The sequence below is a fragment of the Camellia sinensis genome, chromosome 7, assembly GCF_055761805.1.
Source record: "Camellia sinensis isolate YWXY chromosome 7, ASM5576180v1, whole genome shotgun sequence".
NCBI lineage: Eukaryota > Viridiplantae > Streptophyta > Magnoliopsida > Ericales > Theaceae > Camellia > Camellia sinensis.
This window is the reverse complement of record NC_138967.1, coordinates 112464645-112481375: the sequence shown is the minus strand read 5'-3', so window position 1 is coordinate 112481375 and position 16731 is coordinate 112464645. Positions and strand designations below refer to the sequence as shown.

Below are 16731 nucleotides of genomic sequence, written 5' to 3'. Positions count from 1 at the left end.
TAAAAGGCTTCTCAAGCCGACATATGCCAAAACAAACAAAGAACATAAGCCGAGAAGCGTAATCTTCAAGACGATGCAAAACGCAAATCCAAAACATGTCGGCTATACGCCCAAAACATATCGGCAATCACGTCTAGGCCTCAATGCCTTCTTGTTCATCACCTACATATATATAGAGAGGGTGAGCTTGGATACTCAGTGAATGATATTAGAAATAAAGGTTTGCATGATTGATATCCAAGATTTCTTTCAAAACAATACAAAGTATACTTTACAATCAAGAAAAGTCAAGTTCATTGCCGGCCTTTCAAGTTCTTTGGATGTTATTACATCTACTTAATACAAGAGGGCGATGACATTCCTAAGACAAGAGTGCAGTTGTATTATAGTCCCCTGCAACTAAGGACTTTCAAGACAAGCTGTGCTGCGAAAGTTTAGAGTCCTCTAGCACTAAGGACTGTCAAGACAAGCTGTGCTGCGAAAGTTTAGAGTCCTCTAGCACTAAGGACTGTCAAGACAAGCTGTGCTGCGAAAGTTTAGAGTCCTCTAGCACTAAGGACTGTCAAGACAAGAGTGCAGTTGCATTATAGTCCCCTGCAACTAAGGACTTTCAAGAAATGTCATCAAAACAAGATAGCCTTTAATATACAAAATAGGGATAGTCATCCATGCTAAATCAAATACTTTTCAAGACAAGGCAAAACCAGATTTATCAAAACAAGTGTAACATAGCTTTATTAGAAATACCACTCACTTAGTTTCTTCACACGTCGGGGTCGAGTCAAGCCCAAGTCCTACAAACACAGGGCAAGCCTATTGAATGCACCTTCAACAAGTTTCGTATGTACTCAAATGTTTTCGGAAAACATGCTGGGCACCAACCAGGTCTAGGCCGAGGTTCCACACCTCCTTGCCGAGGTGTGTTCCCGAGGGCCACATGCAAGGAAAAGAGATCGGGAAACTCTGGGTTCCCCTCTGCTGATGAACATGAAGAACATGGGTGTGAAAACATGAAAAATACGAATGTTTGATCATAATCTGCCATCACAAATCTGAGGTTTTCGTGCTATGAGTTTGAAAACATGGACCTGGGTACCCATACTTGGAAATCATGCAAGAACAAACACAAAACGTGAATTTAGGCATAAAGCTTTCGGATCAAAACAAGACTTTCTTGAAGAACACATGAATGTCATTTTCTCTTTCTAAAATCGAGCTTCAAAACGATGCATGGCTTACAAATCATTTTCAATCATGCAATGCAATAACATAAACATAAAGAACATTACGAGTAGATCAAGAATCTAACCTTAGAATGCGGATCTAACGGTTGGATCTCTAGAAATCAAGCTTGAAGATCTACTTCCTCACTCTAAAACTCTTTCTTCCTCCTAGAACTTCTCTCTACAAGACAAGGTTATGACACCAAATGATAGTTTTCTATACCCGGTTCTGGGGTTAACCCTCTGCTGAGACACGTGGCGGCGATTGGTTGGGTTCATCCTGAAAAGGTGGCTGACAGGCCAGACAAGGCATGGTGGAAGGGTGTTCAACAAGCAAAGCGGTATGGGCTCTCTGACAGGGCAATGACATCGGCTAACAACAAGGCGTATCTAACAAGCTACACAGAATGACACTCCGGCAAGAGGTGACAATGACCTCGGCTAGGAAGGACAACACTTGACTAAGCTGTGCCACATCTTGGCCTAGATGCGCCACACCTCGGCCTAGGTCATACCACTTCCAGAACGAGATCACTTGGGTGCAAGGTAACATCTCGGCTAATGTGGTCAAGGCAAGGACTGAGGTCAACAAGGGGTTTCAAGAAACTAATACTAGACTAAGGATGACCTCGGCATTGGAATAACATCGGCTAGTATAACTCAAGCAAGGCGTAACCTATGTTTCGCATTAAGGGAGAAACAAGATAAGCACACTACACTAGACAAATCACAAGGCTTCAAATCAAGACATGGATCGCATTAGCTTAAGCGAAACAAATCACAACATACACATGCAAGCTAAACAAGTCATAATCTTACCGATGCTCATGAACATGATGAGGACATAAAGTGTGGGTTCCTACAGTCTACCCTCCTTAAAGAAGTTTGGTCCCCAAACTTAAGTTACCTTGTCCTACGAATAACTCCGGGTAACGGATTTTCATCTCTTCTTCTTTTTCCCATGTGGCCTCCTCACCATAATGCTTCTCCCATTCGATTTTCACCATTGATATCGACTTGTTTCTCAACTGCCTCACTTGTCTGTCGATAATTCTCATCGGCTTCTCTTCGTAGCCCAAGTCTTCATTAACTACAACCCCGGAGTAATCTATTACATGCAGTGGGTCTCGGATATATTTTCTCAGCATTGAAACATGGAACACACTGTGGACTTGGCTCAAATCTGGCGGCAAAGCGAGTCTGTAAGCAACGGTGTTAACTCTCTCAAGGATTTCAAACGGCCCAATATATCGGGGTGCAAGTTTACCCTTCTTCCCAAATCTCGAAACTCCTGTCATCGGCGAGACCTTCAAAAATACATGATCCCCAGTTTCAAATTCTAACTCTCTCCTTCTTTGGTCGGCATAACACTTCTGTCGACTCTGTGCAGTTTTAATCCTCTGCTGAATGAGTTTGATCTTTTCAGTTGTCATCTGAACCAACTCGGGGCCAATTAGGGCTTTGTCTCCTACTTCAGTCCAACATATCGGCGATTTACACTCCCTTCCATACAAAGCTTCATACGGCGCCATGCCTATGCTGGCTTGATAACTGTTGTTGTACGCGAACTCCACTAAGGGCAAATGCGATTCCCAGCTTCCCTGGAAGTCCAACACGCACAGTCTGAGCATGTCTTCGAGTGTCTGAATCGTTCTTTCCGTCTGTCCATCGGTCTGGGGGTGAAAGGCTGTGCTAAATCTCAACTTTGTTCCCAAGGCTCCTTGTAGACTCTGCCAAAATCTAGAAATGAACTTCGGGTCTCGGTCTGACACAATGGACATCGGCACACCATGAAGCCTAACGATCTCGTTTACGTACAATTCGGCAAGTCGGTCGGCATTGAATGTAGTCTTGACAGGCAAGAAGTGAGCTGACTTAGTAAACCTGTCAACTATAACCCAAATGGAATCCATACCTCTTTGCGTCCTCGGCAAACCCACTACGAAATCCATGGAGATGTGCTCCCATTTCCACTCAGGAATTGACAAGGGTTGAAGAAGTCCTGCTGGTCTCTGGTGTTCTGCCTTTACTCGCTGACAACACAGACACTGAGATACAAACTCGGCTATCTCTCTTTTCATGTTTGGCCACCAAAAGGTCCGTTTTACGTCCCGATACATCTTGGTGTTCCCTGGATGAATGGCAAATTTGGAACTATGGGCCTCTTGCAAAATCTTCCTTTTTAACTCTGGTACGTCGGCCACGCACAATCTTCCTTCGAACTTAAGCACTTGATTCTCCATAGTGTATCCCGGCCTCGGCTTGGTGACGAATTCATCAATTACCTTCTCGAGGAATTTATCCTCCCTCTGTCTGGTCTTCGCTTCCTCAATAATGGTTGGTTCCACCGAAACCGCTGTCAGGCACGCCAAACTTCCAACTAACTTCCTGCTCAATGCGTCGGCTACGGAATTTGCCTTACCTGGGTGGTACTGAATCTGCATGTCATAATCCTTCAGTAGCTCGAGCCATCTTCTCTGCCTCATATTTAACTCTTTCTGAGTGAACAAGTACTTCAGACTCTTGTGGTCGGTGAAAACTTGGCAAGATGTTCCATACAGGTAATGACGCCATATCTTCAAGGCAAAAACCACAGCAGCTAGCTCCAAATCATGGGTAGGATAATTCTTTTCATTGGGCTTCAACTGACGAGACGCGTACGCTATGACTTTGCCTTCTTGCATTAACACGCAACCCAAACCTTTATGTGAAGCATCACTGTAAATCTGAAATTCCTCATTAGCTGACGGTAGCACTAGAACTGGTGCTGTGACTAACCTCGTCTTCAGTTCCTGGAAAGCTGATTCCCTTTCATTGGTCCATTCATAAGCTGCTCCCTTCTTGGTTAGTTGTGTCAATGGCACTGCGATCCTCGAGAAGTCCTTCACAAACTTTCTGTAATAACCTGCCAAACCCAGAAAACTACGAACCTCGGACACGTTGGTCGGCGTCGGCCAGTTCACAATGGCTTCAATCTTACTGGGGTCAACTGATATACCATCTTCATTGATCACATGCCCTAGAAATGAAATGCTGGAAAGCCAAAACTCGCATTTACTTAACTTGGCGTACAACTTCTTATCTCTCAAGGTCTGTAGGGCAAGTCTCAGATGATTCTCGTGCTCGCTCGCACTCCCGGAATAGATCAATATGTCGTCGATAAAAATAATGACGAACTCATCTAGGTACGGCTTAAAGACTCTGTTCATCAGGTCCATGAATGCTGCTGGGGCATTGGTTACTCCGAAGGGCATTACCAAAAATTCGTAGTGACCATATCTTGTCCGAAAAGCAGTTTTCTCAATGTCCTCGGCTTTAACCTTCAACTGATGGTAACCCGACCTGAGGTCAATCTTGGAAAAGACTCGTGCTCCTCGTAGTTGATCGAGTAAGTCATCAATCCTTGGCAATGGATACTTGTTCTTAATGGTCACCTTATTAAGTTCCCTGTAGTCGATGCAAAGACGAAGTGTGCCATCCTTTTTCTTAACAAACAGAACGGGTGCTCCCCGCGGTGAAGTGCTCGGCCTGACGAACCCCTTATCCAACAATTCCTGTAATTGCGATTTCAGTTCTCTAAGTTCGGCTGGAGCCATTCTGTAGGGTGTTTTGGAGATGGGTTGTGTTCCTGGCAAGACGTCCACAGTAAACTCTATTTCTCTATCGACAAGGTGGCCAGGCAACTCATCCGGAAAGACGTCGGGGAATTCCTCAACAACGGGTATGTCGGCTAACTCAACATTTCCATTCAGATCACTTAGTATACTGCATAAATAACCCTTACATCCTTTTTGGACCAACTTGTAGGCCTTCATGGATGAGATTAAGTAAGGTGGGGGTACTATTCCTTTACCTTGGAAAATGACCTCAGCTTGACTTGGGGTCTTCAATGTGACGTTCTTAGTAATACAATTAATGGATGCATGATTCGCCACTAACCAATCCATTCCCAATATAACATCGAAGTGAGTCATGTTTAATGGCATCAAATCAACTAACAATTCTACACTCTCAATCATAGCAATACACGCCCTATAAATGGATGTAACAATCATATTTCTCCCAGATGGAGTAGACACAGATAATACATAATCAAGGGGTTCTAATTCCCTATCCAACTTCTCGGCGAATATAGTGGACACAAATGAATGCGTAGAACCCGAATCAATCAATACGTATGCATCTTGAGAACAAATTGAAATGGTACCTGACACCACTGTTTCAGCATTCTGGGCGTCTCCTGGCAACAATGCGAAAACTCTGCCCTGCCTCGCCTGTACTCCCCCGATGTTATTCTTCTGTGCAGAGCCCGAGGTGCTTCCAGTCCTCTTCCCATCATCGGTCCTTGCTTTCGGGCAGTCCTTCACGCGATGGCCTATCTCGCCACACTCGTAGCAAGCTCCTGTTGCCCAATGACAAACCCCAAAATGTAGCTTTCCACAACTCGCGCACATCGGCTTAACGTTACCTTCCTGATTTGAGTTGCTGGAACTGTCTGTGCTTATCTTCTTCTTGGCATTGAACGGAACTCGGCGATTGTCATAACTCTGTCTCTTCCTCTGACCCTCACCTGAACTCTGGTATCGGTTCAAGTTAGCTTCAGCCAGGATGGCCTTGTCCAGTACTCCGGCGTACGTCGGCATATTGAGCATATTGACCCGATCTTGTATCGGTCCACGCAACCCACTTTCGAACTTCCTCGCCTTTCGGTACTCGTCGTCAACCATATGAGGCGCATATCTCGCTAGTTCAGTAAAGGCACGATCGTATTCTGCGACCGTCTTGTTCCCTTGGATCAGATTCTGAAACTCCGTGGTCTTTCGGTCTCGGACGCTGAGGGGGAAATGCTTGTTGTAGAACAACTCCAAAAATTTTGCCCACGTCAAACCCGGATTGCTTTCTCGAACCATCATCCACCACCTACGAGCATCGTCGTCTAATGTGAATGCTGCTAGAGATACCTTCTGGGCGTCTGTACTGGGAAAAACTTCAAACAACTTCTCCATCTCTAAAACCCATGCCTCGGCTTTCATTGGTTCTATGCCTCCCTGAAATCTCGGCGGTTTCATCTTCTTGAACTCTCTGATTAGAGTTATCGTGTCGTTCCCATACAAAGCTTGCTGCGGAGGCACTTGTGGCACTGGAGGGGGTGGAGCTGCATATCGGCCATTCGTCTGTTCGGCATGCATAGAAGTGGTACCAGTATCCTGCGGCCTAGGTTGTCTCTGCTCACGAACCAAGCCTTCGACCAACCTTTCCAATCTCTCCAACCTGTCTTCCGATCGATCTCGGCCAACCGGGGGTCTACCTCTCCTCATGATGCTAGGGGGAATGCAAGATGAGACTTTAAAACAACTAAACAAATAACACATACGCAAGTAACGAGCGTCTAGGCCAAAATGATGCACACATAGTCAAGTAGCAAGCAATATGATGCAATTCCTAACATCATTCTAGGGGAAATCCTAGGCTCTCTAGGACTCAAGGTGTGTGATTAACGTACTACAAGGATCTTGCGCTCTGATACCAATCTGTCACGCCCCCAAACCGCCCCTAGTAGTTTGGTGCCGTGATGGCCAGTAACCCGAGGTTACCGAAGGCCGTCTTACAAAAATCACACACAATCAGAGTATAAATTATGGGGCTTACAAGTGCGGAAGCAATATATATATATACATATACAAAATCTAAATAGTCCATGAGAGCCGTGCATAAGTCCAATGGAATGTCATACATCAAACATCTTTACAAGTCTTACAATTTAGGTACAGCAAGAATGAGATACAAAACACATCCTGACTAAAAGGCTTCTCAAGCCGACATATGCCAAAACAAACAAAGAACATAAGCCGAGAAGCGTAATCTTCAAGACGATGCAAAACGCAAATCCAAAACATGTCGGCTATACGCCCAAAACATATCGGCAATCACGTCTAGGCCTCAATGCCTTCTTGTTCATCACCTACATATATATAGAGAGGGTGAGCTTGGATACTCAGTGAATGATATTAGAAATAAAGGTTTGCATGATTGATATCCAAGATTTCTTTCAAAACAATACAAAGTATACTTTACAATCAAGAAAAGTCAAGTTCATTGCCGGCCTTTCAAGTTCTTTGGATGTTATTACATCTACTTAATACAAGAGGGCGATGACATTCCCAAGACAAGAGTGCAGTTGTATTATAGTCCCCTGCAACTAAGGACTTTCAAGACAAGCTGTGCTGCGAAAGTTTAGAGTCCTCTAGCACTAAGGACTGTCAAGACAAGCTGTGCTGCGAAAGTTTAGAGTCCTCTAGCACTAAGGACTGTCAAGACAAGAGTGCAGTTGCATTATAGTCCCCTGCAACTAAGGACTTTCAAGAAATGTCATCAAAACAAGATAGCCTTTAATATACAAAATAGGGATAGTCATCCATGCTAAATCAAATACTTTTCAAGACAAGGCAAAACCAGATTTATCAAAACAAGTGTAACATAGCTTTATTAGAAATACCACTCACTTAGTTTCTTCACACGTCGGGGTCGAGTCAAGCCCAAGTCCTACAAACACAGGGCAAGCCTATTGAATGCACCTTCAACAAGTTTCGTATGTACTCAAATGTTTTCGGAAAACATGCTGGGCACCAACCAGGTCTAGGCCGAGGTTCCACACCTCCTTGCCGAGGTGTGTTCCCGAGGGCCACATGCAAGGAAAAGAGATCGGGAAACTCTGGGTTCCCCTCTGCTGATGAACATGAAGAACATGGGTGTGAAAACATGAAAAATACGAATGTTTGATCATAATCTGCCATCACAAATCTGAGGTTTTCGTGCTATGAGTTTGAAAACATGGACCTGGGTACCCATACTTGGAAATCATGCAAGAACAAACACAAAACGTGAATTTAGGCATAAAGCTTTCGGATCAAAACAAGACTTTCTTGAAGAACACATGAATGTCATTTTCTCTTTCTAAAATCGAGCTTCAAAACGATGCATGGCTTACAAATCATTTTCAATCATGCAATGCAATAACATAAACATAAAGAACATTACGAGTAGATCAAGAATCTAACCTTAGAATGCGGATCTAACGGTTGGATCTCTAGAAATCAAGCTTGAAGATCTACTTCCTCACTCTAAAACTCTTTCTTCCTCCTAGAACTTCTCTCTACAAGACAAGGTTATGACACCAAATGATAGTTTTCTATACCCGGTTCTGGGGTTAACCCTCTGCTGAGACACGTGGCGGCGATTGGTTGGGTTCATCCTGAAAAGGTGGCTGACAGGCCAGACAAGGCATGGTGGAAGGGTGTTCAACAAGCAAAGCGGTATGGGCTCTCTGACAGGGCAATGACATCGGCTAACAACAAGGCGTATCTAACAAGCTACACAGAATGACACTCCGGCAAGAGGTGACAATGACCTCGGCTAGGAAGGACAACACTTGACTAAGCTGTGCCACATCTTGGCCTAGATGCGCCACACCTCGGCCTAGGTCATACCACTTCCAGGACGAGATCACTTGGGTGCAAGGTAACATCTCGGCTAATGTGGTCAAGGCAAGGACTGAGGTCAACAAGGGGTTTCAAGAAACTAATACTAGACTAAGGATGACCTCGGCATTGGAATAACATCGGCTAGTATAAGTCAAGCAAGGCGTAACCTATGTTTCGCATTAAGGGAGAAACAAGATAAGCACACTACACTAGACAAATCACAAGGCTTCAAATCAAGACATGGATCGCATTAGCTTAAGCGAAACAAATCACAACATACACATGCAAGCTAAACAAGTCATAATCTTACCGATGCTCATGAACATGATGAGGACATAAAGTGTGGGTTCCTACAAATACCCTCAAAAAAATGCTATAGTGATGAAAACTGAGTATTAATTTTTAATACCATGTAATATGCTGTCAATGCATTAATATAAAATTTAAAAAGTAGATTCCGTTAAACTAATTCATTGACGACACATTAAATAATAACACATTTTATGTGTTAATTCGATCGTATTGAATTCCCATATTTGGCCAAGAAAAAGAAAACTGATGAAGGAAAAATAAAAATAAAAATAGACGACAAATGTGACGGGAGACTGATAGGTATTAAGTAATTTAGGACTTGGATTGTTTTCGGTACCAAACCTTACTGGCAATCCAGGTCGGTTCAATGTGTCGATTTTTAGTAGAACTGAGTAAGAAATTCGTAAAATTTGTAATTTGATCCAGTTCAATTCAATCCGGTAGGTTTGAATTGATTTTTTAAATTCATAGCTCGGTTTCGGATTGAAAAATTAAACATCCGTAGTCTATGGATTGGTTCCGAATTGAACCCCATGGTTTCGGATGAGAACCGATCCGAACCGTATACAAATAACTTATATTTGTGTTATACATCATCCGGCATAGTATTTTCTCTTATTCTATATAAAACATAAACTCAAATCTAAATCCACATAGTATTTTATTTTATTACTTTTATTTGTTAGTTTTTAGTTTTAATTTGTAATGGTCTAAATACTTATGTGGAACCAGTTTTCTTAGGATTGTTTAAATTCTAGAACAGTATGTAGCTATTATAAAAAGATATGTTACTATTGTGAAACTAATATGATACTATGTTTATATTTTTATGAAATTAAAACATTCTATATATTTATATATATATATATATATATATATATATTTTTGTTATTTAATTATGTGAATCCGTAATCCTAAATTGATTCAATCTTTATTTTAATGGATTGGTTCCGATTTGTCCCACGATTTAAACGGATTGGATTGATTCCAATTTTTCAAGAACCGTAAATAACAGATTGGTCATGGTTTTGTCCCAATCTGAACCAATCTAGACCATGCTCATCCCTAATTTTTAGGTTATATTTCGATGATCCAATCATTTGCATTTTAAAATTCGCCGAGTACATCATTCTTAGTAAAAAATAACTCAATTGAATAACGGAAGTCACATATTCAGATCAATTTTGTATGAATATTTATTTTTTTACCGCTTATTTTTTTATATAAAATTGAACCAAACATATAATTGTTGTTATCTAATCAACTTGAATTTTAGCATAAATAATATACTCGACGAATTCTAAAATATGAACGGTTCAAATTATCAAAACAGAATTTAAAAATTAATCCAATATACCCAACAGTACCTCTGTAAGCCAATTAAAGACTAGAGAGAAGCTAAGCCTAACAATTTACCATGTCAATTGTCGCTAAGTCAAGTTACAATGGATTAATTTAGTCAATAAAAATGAAATGGGTTAAAAGATCAAAAGAAGATAAAATATTACATTTAAACTATAATCATTTCAATTTTTCTTTCACAATATCAAATTAATAATAAAAAAGTCAAAATTTATCCCAAATAAAAATTTTTTATCTAGTAAAACATAACTAAAATACTAAACAATAAAGCTAAAAAAATTTATTCCAAACAAAACTAAATTTTAGAAATATATGTAATTTCACATTATCTTTTTGTTGTTTCATATTCTTTTGGAAGTTGAAAGTGAAGAAAGTAGGCAAAAGTGTGTGGGACTACAATTATGTAACAGTCCTATGGGCTTCACCCTTTGTTTACATTGACTATCGAAATCAGAGATGTTTGCTTTTTCCTTCGCGAAATACGGGCAATGATTGGTGGCCACAAATTTTGTGGCTCAAATGGCCCGAAAATGCCAAAATGACGTCGTTTTGGGTACAAAACAACTCTGAAAATGCCAAAACGACGTTGTTTTGGCATTTTAAGGTCATTTGAGCCACAGAATTTGTGGCCACCAAACATTTTCCGCGAAGTACATACTAATAATGTTTCGTAGCTCGAAACAATTCAGCCCGAACGGCTCGAATCTACCCAAAACGACGTCGGTTTGGGTAGATTTTTTTTTTCTCTCTCTTTTCTTTTTCTCTTTTCCTATGTTTTGTCTCTGAACAAATAGGAGGAGGAGAAGACCAAAGGAGGTGGAAGACAGAAGAAGAGAAGGAGAAGACAAAGAGAAGGAAAAGACAGAGGAGGGTGATTTGTTAGCTGTCCCATATTTTTGATTTGGGTTTGATTTGGCTCTCTCTCTCTCTCTCTCTCTTCTCTACTCCAAAAGCCTCCTCTTTCTCCTTCTCCGACACCCACAATCCGGATCACCGTCGGAGTCTACGACGAGGCAAGGCGAGCTCCTTCTCTTCCCCCTCTATTTTGGGTTTGATTGATTTTGTATGATTTGGTCTGTGGCTTATTGGTTTTGATTTTGATTTTGATTTTGATTTTGATTTTTGGGTTTGACTGATTTGGGTTTGATTTCTTTTCCCAGATTTTTGGGTTTAGTTTTTTAGCTTTTCCAGATTTGGGTTTGAATTGGTTTTGGCTTGATTTGTTAGCTTTCTCAGATTTTTAATTTGGTTTTGATTTGTTAGCTCTCCAATTGATTAATCATAAACTAATCTTCAATGTTTTTTGCCAATCTGGGAGATGAACAACAATTTTGATTTGTTCAGAGAGTTTGGAGAGAGATGAAAATATATTGATTAGATCAGCTCTCTTTCAATGGAGAGAGATGAACAAATCAATGGAGAGATGAACAACTAAAATATAGTGCCAATATGGGAAAGCTCTCCAATTATCATCATAAATTGTTGAAGAAGAGAAAGAGATGAACAGTAAAAGAAGAAGAGAAGAAACAGAGCAAGGAGACAAAGGGAGAGAGGTTGAAAGTGAAAAGTCGGGCCACTCGCCACGCAAAAATCGAGCCACGAAACATTATTGAATACATATACATGCAGTCCTAGTTTGGGATGGTGAATTTTTAATTAAAAAATTTTTAAATTATGAAATTATTCATTTCATTTTATTTATTTATTCTTTTACATTCTTTATAAAAGTTAAAAAGCTCATTTTCAAACACCCCTAAAAACGGTCACATTTTCAAAACAATTTAGATTTTGTCCCAAAAAAATTATTTTTTCGATTAATCTTGTGTAAATCAGAATCTAAAAAAGTAATTTTGTCAAAAAAAATTTTAAAAGTAAAAATAGGCCCAAAAAATTCATTATATTTTGATTTTTTTTTTACACTTTTTTTTTTAATCTCTTTTAGATTTTTTAAAATTTTCAATTCATTTGTTGAATCTAAAATTCCAAATTTTTTACTAAAGAAGAAAATTAACCAACAAAAAAGCTACAAAAAAGGAAGACATACGCTAACAAGTACTCTTATGGATCATTTAATATTGGGATTAATGGAACAAATTTTTTTTTTAAAATAGTGAACAAGTGTTCTAAAACAAGTGAAAAGTATTATAATACTAATGAAAATATATTGAATATTACACTTATTTTGTCTTTTAGTTTTTTGGTGCCCATATGGTATATGTTAACAAGACCCCAAACACCCACTTAAATAGGTTGAGTTTTTAAAACGTACTTATTGAAAAAAAAAATAAAAATAAAATATAATTGTGTGAAAAAAAAATGAAAAACACACATTATTTCAATATTATTTCATATATTTTGAGTTGAAAGTAATTTATAAAAATTATAAAATAAAATAAAATTTTGAAATTTATTTTTGACAAATTAGTTTTAATTAAAGAAATAAAAAAAAGCTTTGAAAATCAACCAAATATATATACTCTTTTTTTCTTTTATTTGGGGAGGATACATGGCCAACAGCTATGTATTAAAAAAAATAAAAATAAATAATAAATAAATAAATAAATAAAACCAAAATTTTAAAATACGTGAAATGTATTCATTTAAGTGTAATTTATTATACACTAAGTTTGAATTTAGGCAATAAATTCAATTTATGGGTAAATCTTGAATTAAAAATTTAAATGGTTGTATTGTGTATGACTAATTTTTTGATTTTTCTTTTATTTATTATGAAAAAAATTGTAAAAGTACAGAAGTAATATCATAGAAGAGCATCCCAATAATTTTCCTATTTCTACTTTTTCCCTACTTTGGCTTGTTTTTTTTTTTTTTTTTGGCTTATTGGCTTATTACAAAAAAAAAATGTGCAAAAAAAATAAAAATAAAGAGGTGATATTATCCAAATAAGCCAACAAGTTGGGTTTTTTTTTTTTTTTTTTTTTTTTTTTGTACTTTTCCAAAAGAGGCCTTTAATGAATCAAATACAAAATAAGTCACTCTACTAAGCTCACTACTCAATTCCCTACATTTAGGTAGGGGTGAAAATGGCTCGCGGCCCGTGGGCGTCCCGAAGCCCGCCCATGACCCGAGATGGGCCTAGCCTGTTTAGGCCCGCTTGGGCCCAGGCCCGAGCTTAGCCTGGTCCATGGGCCCACCTTGTCGGCCCGCTTAAGGCCCACTTAGAGTCCGACCTGAAGCCTCACCCACGTCAAGGCCCAGTGTATTTTTTAATGAAAAATAATAACATTTTAGTAGAAAAATTTAAAAAAAAACAAATAAAAAAAAGGTCAGGCCTGCCTAAGCCTAAGGCCAAGCCTGAGCCCATTGGGTTGGCCCGTCCAAGGCCCGAATACCCTTGGACTTAATTTTTTAGCCCGTAGGCCGGCCCGACCCTGCCCTGCCTGAATTTTGGCGGGAGTTCGTGAGGCCCGACATGAGTCGGGTCGGGCCAAATTTACACCCCTACATTTAGGGAAGCCACTAAAAGAAAATGCACTTTTGGCGACTAAAGTTTTAGTCGCCAAAAGTAAGGTTTTTAGTCGCCGAAGCCTTTTCCCGACTAAATATTTTGGTTGCTAGATTTGTCGCGGGAAAACGGTCGGGAAGGTTTTGGCGACTAAAAAAAATTTAGTTGCCAAAAGTTCTATAAATGGCTACTAATGTTTTAGTAGGGAAAAGTACGACGTATTGGCGACTAAATATTTTTTAGTAGCCAAAAGTCATAAATTGGCGACTAAATATTTAGTCGCCAAAAGTTTTCAAATAAAATTAATTTTCATTTTCAGCGAATAAAAATTTTAGTCGCCCAAAGTATCATTTATTATTAGCTAGTAAATATTTAGTTGCCAAAAAAAATTAATTTTCATATTTTTTTTTAGCTACTAAACTATTTAGTCGCCTAAAGTCTCATATATTTTTGACTACTAAATTTTTAGTCGCCAAAAAATTTTTGGTTTGTTTTTGGCTACTAAATTTTTAGTAGCCAACAAGTTTTATTTTGTTTTTTTGGCTACTAAACATTTAGTCACCAAAAACTTTATTTAGTGTTATTTTTTTTTAATTATTATTATTAATTTCTGCATAACCTGTATTTATTTCGTGCAACCTGCACCCTGTATATAAACAAAACAATACATATGTCTATTTCTATTTCACTTTCAACCATCCAAAAATTTGGTCTTGTAACATCAAATTCTATACAAACCAAACATAATCCAACCCAAAATAATAATTCCATACAAACAGATAATCATACAAAAATGATGTCCTCCGTATACAAAAAAAAAAATAAAAATCCACTAGTAATTTATACCACCAGAAAATAACGTCATCTCTGTTGGATCAACAACTATTGTAATAATTGGTAGTGGAAAAGCTCGAGTTTGTAAAAGTCTTCCAGTAACAAGGTCCCATACCTACAATACGAAAATAAGTCATTTTGAGAAACAAAAATACTCATGCTAGGAAGATATTATTATGAAACATTTAACATAATTAAGTAACCTTGCATGTGCCATCGAGGGAGCTTGATAAAAAAATTGAACTTGAGCCACTTGATGTAGTTAATAGGCCCGTTATAGAGAATGAAAGCTCCAACGAAAAATTTAGTTTTAAAGCCACAATCCAACAATCTATCTCGTCTACCAAACTTCTACCAAATAATGTGATTACAAAGTCAGTTATTTATTTTTCCTGAAAAATAAAACTAAATGACATTCAAATACAAAAATTAAATTGTTGAAGAAATGAAGATTCACTTTTTTTACCCGATCATAGGCCAAATAATGATCATGCCATCTTTTGAACCAGAAATAAGAAATGAATCATCGCTTGAAAATGTCAAGTAAGTCACTGATTTTTTATGTGCGCACCAAGTCCTGACGAATCTCCCATTTGAAATCTACAAATTACCATGACACTCAATTGTGAAAGCAGATTCAAACACTTGGTGACCATGTTCAATTGTGACCACAATGTAATAATAGCCCATATATCTTTTCCTTTCCTCTATGATAACTTGGGCATATAACCTACCATATTAAAGCTTTGAAGTCCGATGCATCTATTCGAAGTAAAACAAATATAACTGATGTTACTACTAATCAACAAATCTGCCCAAAACTCTTAACTCTTGCAACCTCCACCTATGAAGATTTTTTTGGCTAAGAACATGGACATGAAGATTTATTTTTTTTTTTCTGTTGATAAATCACATGTACATCAAGATATTAAAAAAATAGGAAAACTATTAATCCAATTTGGGCTGTTTGTTATGCTTTTCTATTGATAGTAGTATGCTCTGTTTCTGCTCTATCTTGGAGATGGTAGTTTGTTTGTGTTGGCTGGCTTGGTATAGAGGTTCTCCTCCATTGATTTCTGTTCTGTACTCTGTTTGATTCTTTTCATCTTTTTCAATAAATTTTGTCATTCACCAAATAAACAAAAATAAAAGAATTAAAATGGAAAACCAAGTTATTGCACACAAATGGATAGATTCCACACAATGTCAACAAAATATCAAAAAAAAATTCTTCCTTTTTCTACTCATGCTTCTGTCTTTGTACGAGTACAAAGACAAATTCAGTTTCATAAAATGAATTTCTACGCGGTTCTCATCTCAATAACTACATCCCCATAAATATCGAGCAAATAATACATGACAACTTAGGAGGAAATAAGATCACGCAGATTTTGATAATAAATAGATAAGAATGATATAATAACCTCTTTGTGTATAGCGCGGCCTTTGGTTCTGATTCTTTTTGAATTTTTTGTTTTAAATGTCTAAATAGGGTGAGGAAGATGTACCTTTTGGGATCTCCGTTGAGCCTTCTGCAACCCCTTTCTCTAATCTCCATAGAAGATAATTTTTTTCATCCGTGTCCTTGTCAGCCTCAACCAAAGGTGCTGCAACAGACAAAAAAACTTTCTTATGCTTCATCAACTACAGGTTTCTTAAGAAGATCCACAATGTGCTTGTAACTACTTATGCTATGTGCTAATTTAAACACACTCAGATCACAAAATCAACTTATGCTAATACATCTCACGTATTGTATTGGATGGAAAAATCCCCCGGAATCCAAGACAATCCAATCTTGGATCCTTATGCCATTGCCAATGTCTATGTGAAACACTATTTTGAATAAACAGTTGAGGAGTTAAAGTGGTTGTATTAGAAAGAAACAAAATCACACAAGTACTGGCTGATACTGCCGATACGATTTCATATATCATATCAGCCAATTTGACTAATATTTTCTTCGTTAAACCATATATCTCCTTCAAAACACGATAGGTTCACATTTTCCTCTCATTTTCTTTATAATCTTAGATCTAAGCTCGGTTTTGGC

General features: G+C 38.3%; 1 long non-coding RNA gene across 1 annotated transcript; it reads right to left on the bottom strand.

The window, feature by feature from the left end:
* Positions 1-14499: 14499 nt before the first annotated feature.
* On the bottom strand, positions 14500-16498 carry LOC145794738 (uncharacterized). Its single transcript, XR_014334680.1, has 4 exons — positions 16429-16498; positions 16187-16285; positions 14882-15278; positions 14500-14793 (listed from the first exon to the last, which is right to left on the bottom strand). It is a non-coding gene; the product is annotated as an uncharacterized LOC145794738 (long non-coding RNA).
* Between the last annotated feature and the right edge of the window lie 233 nt (positions 16499-16731).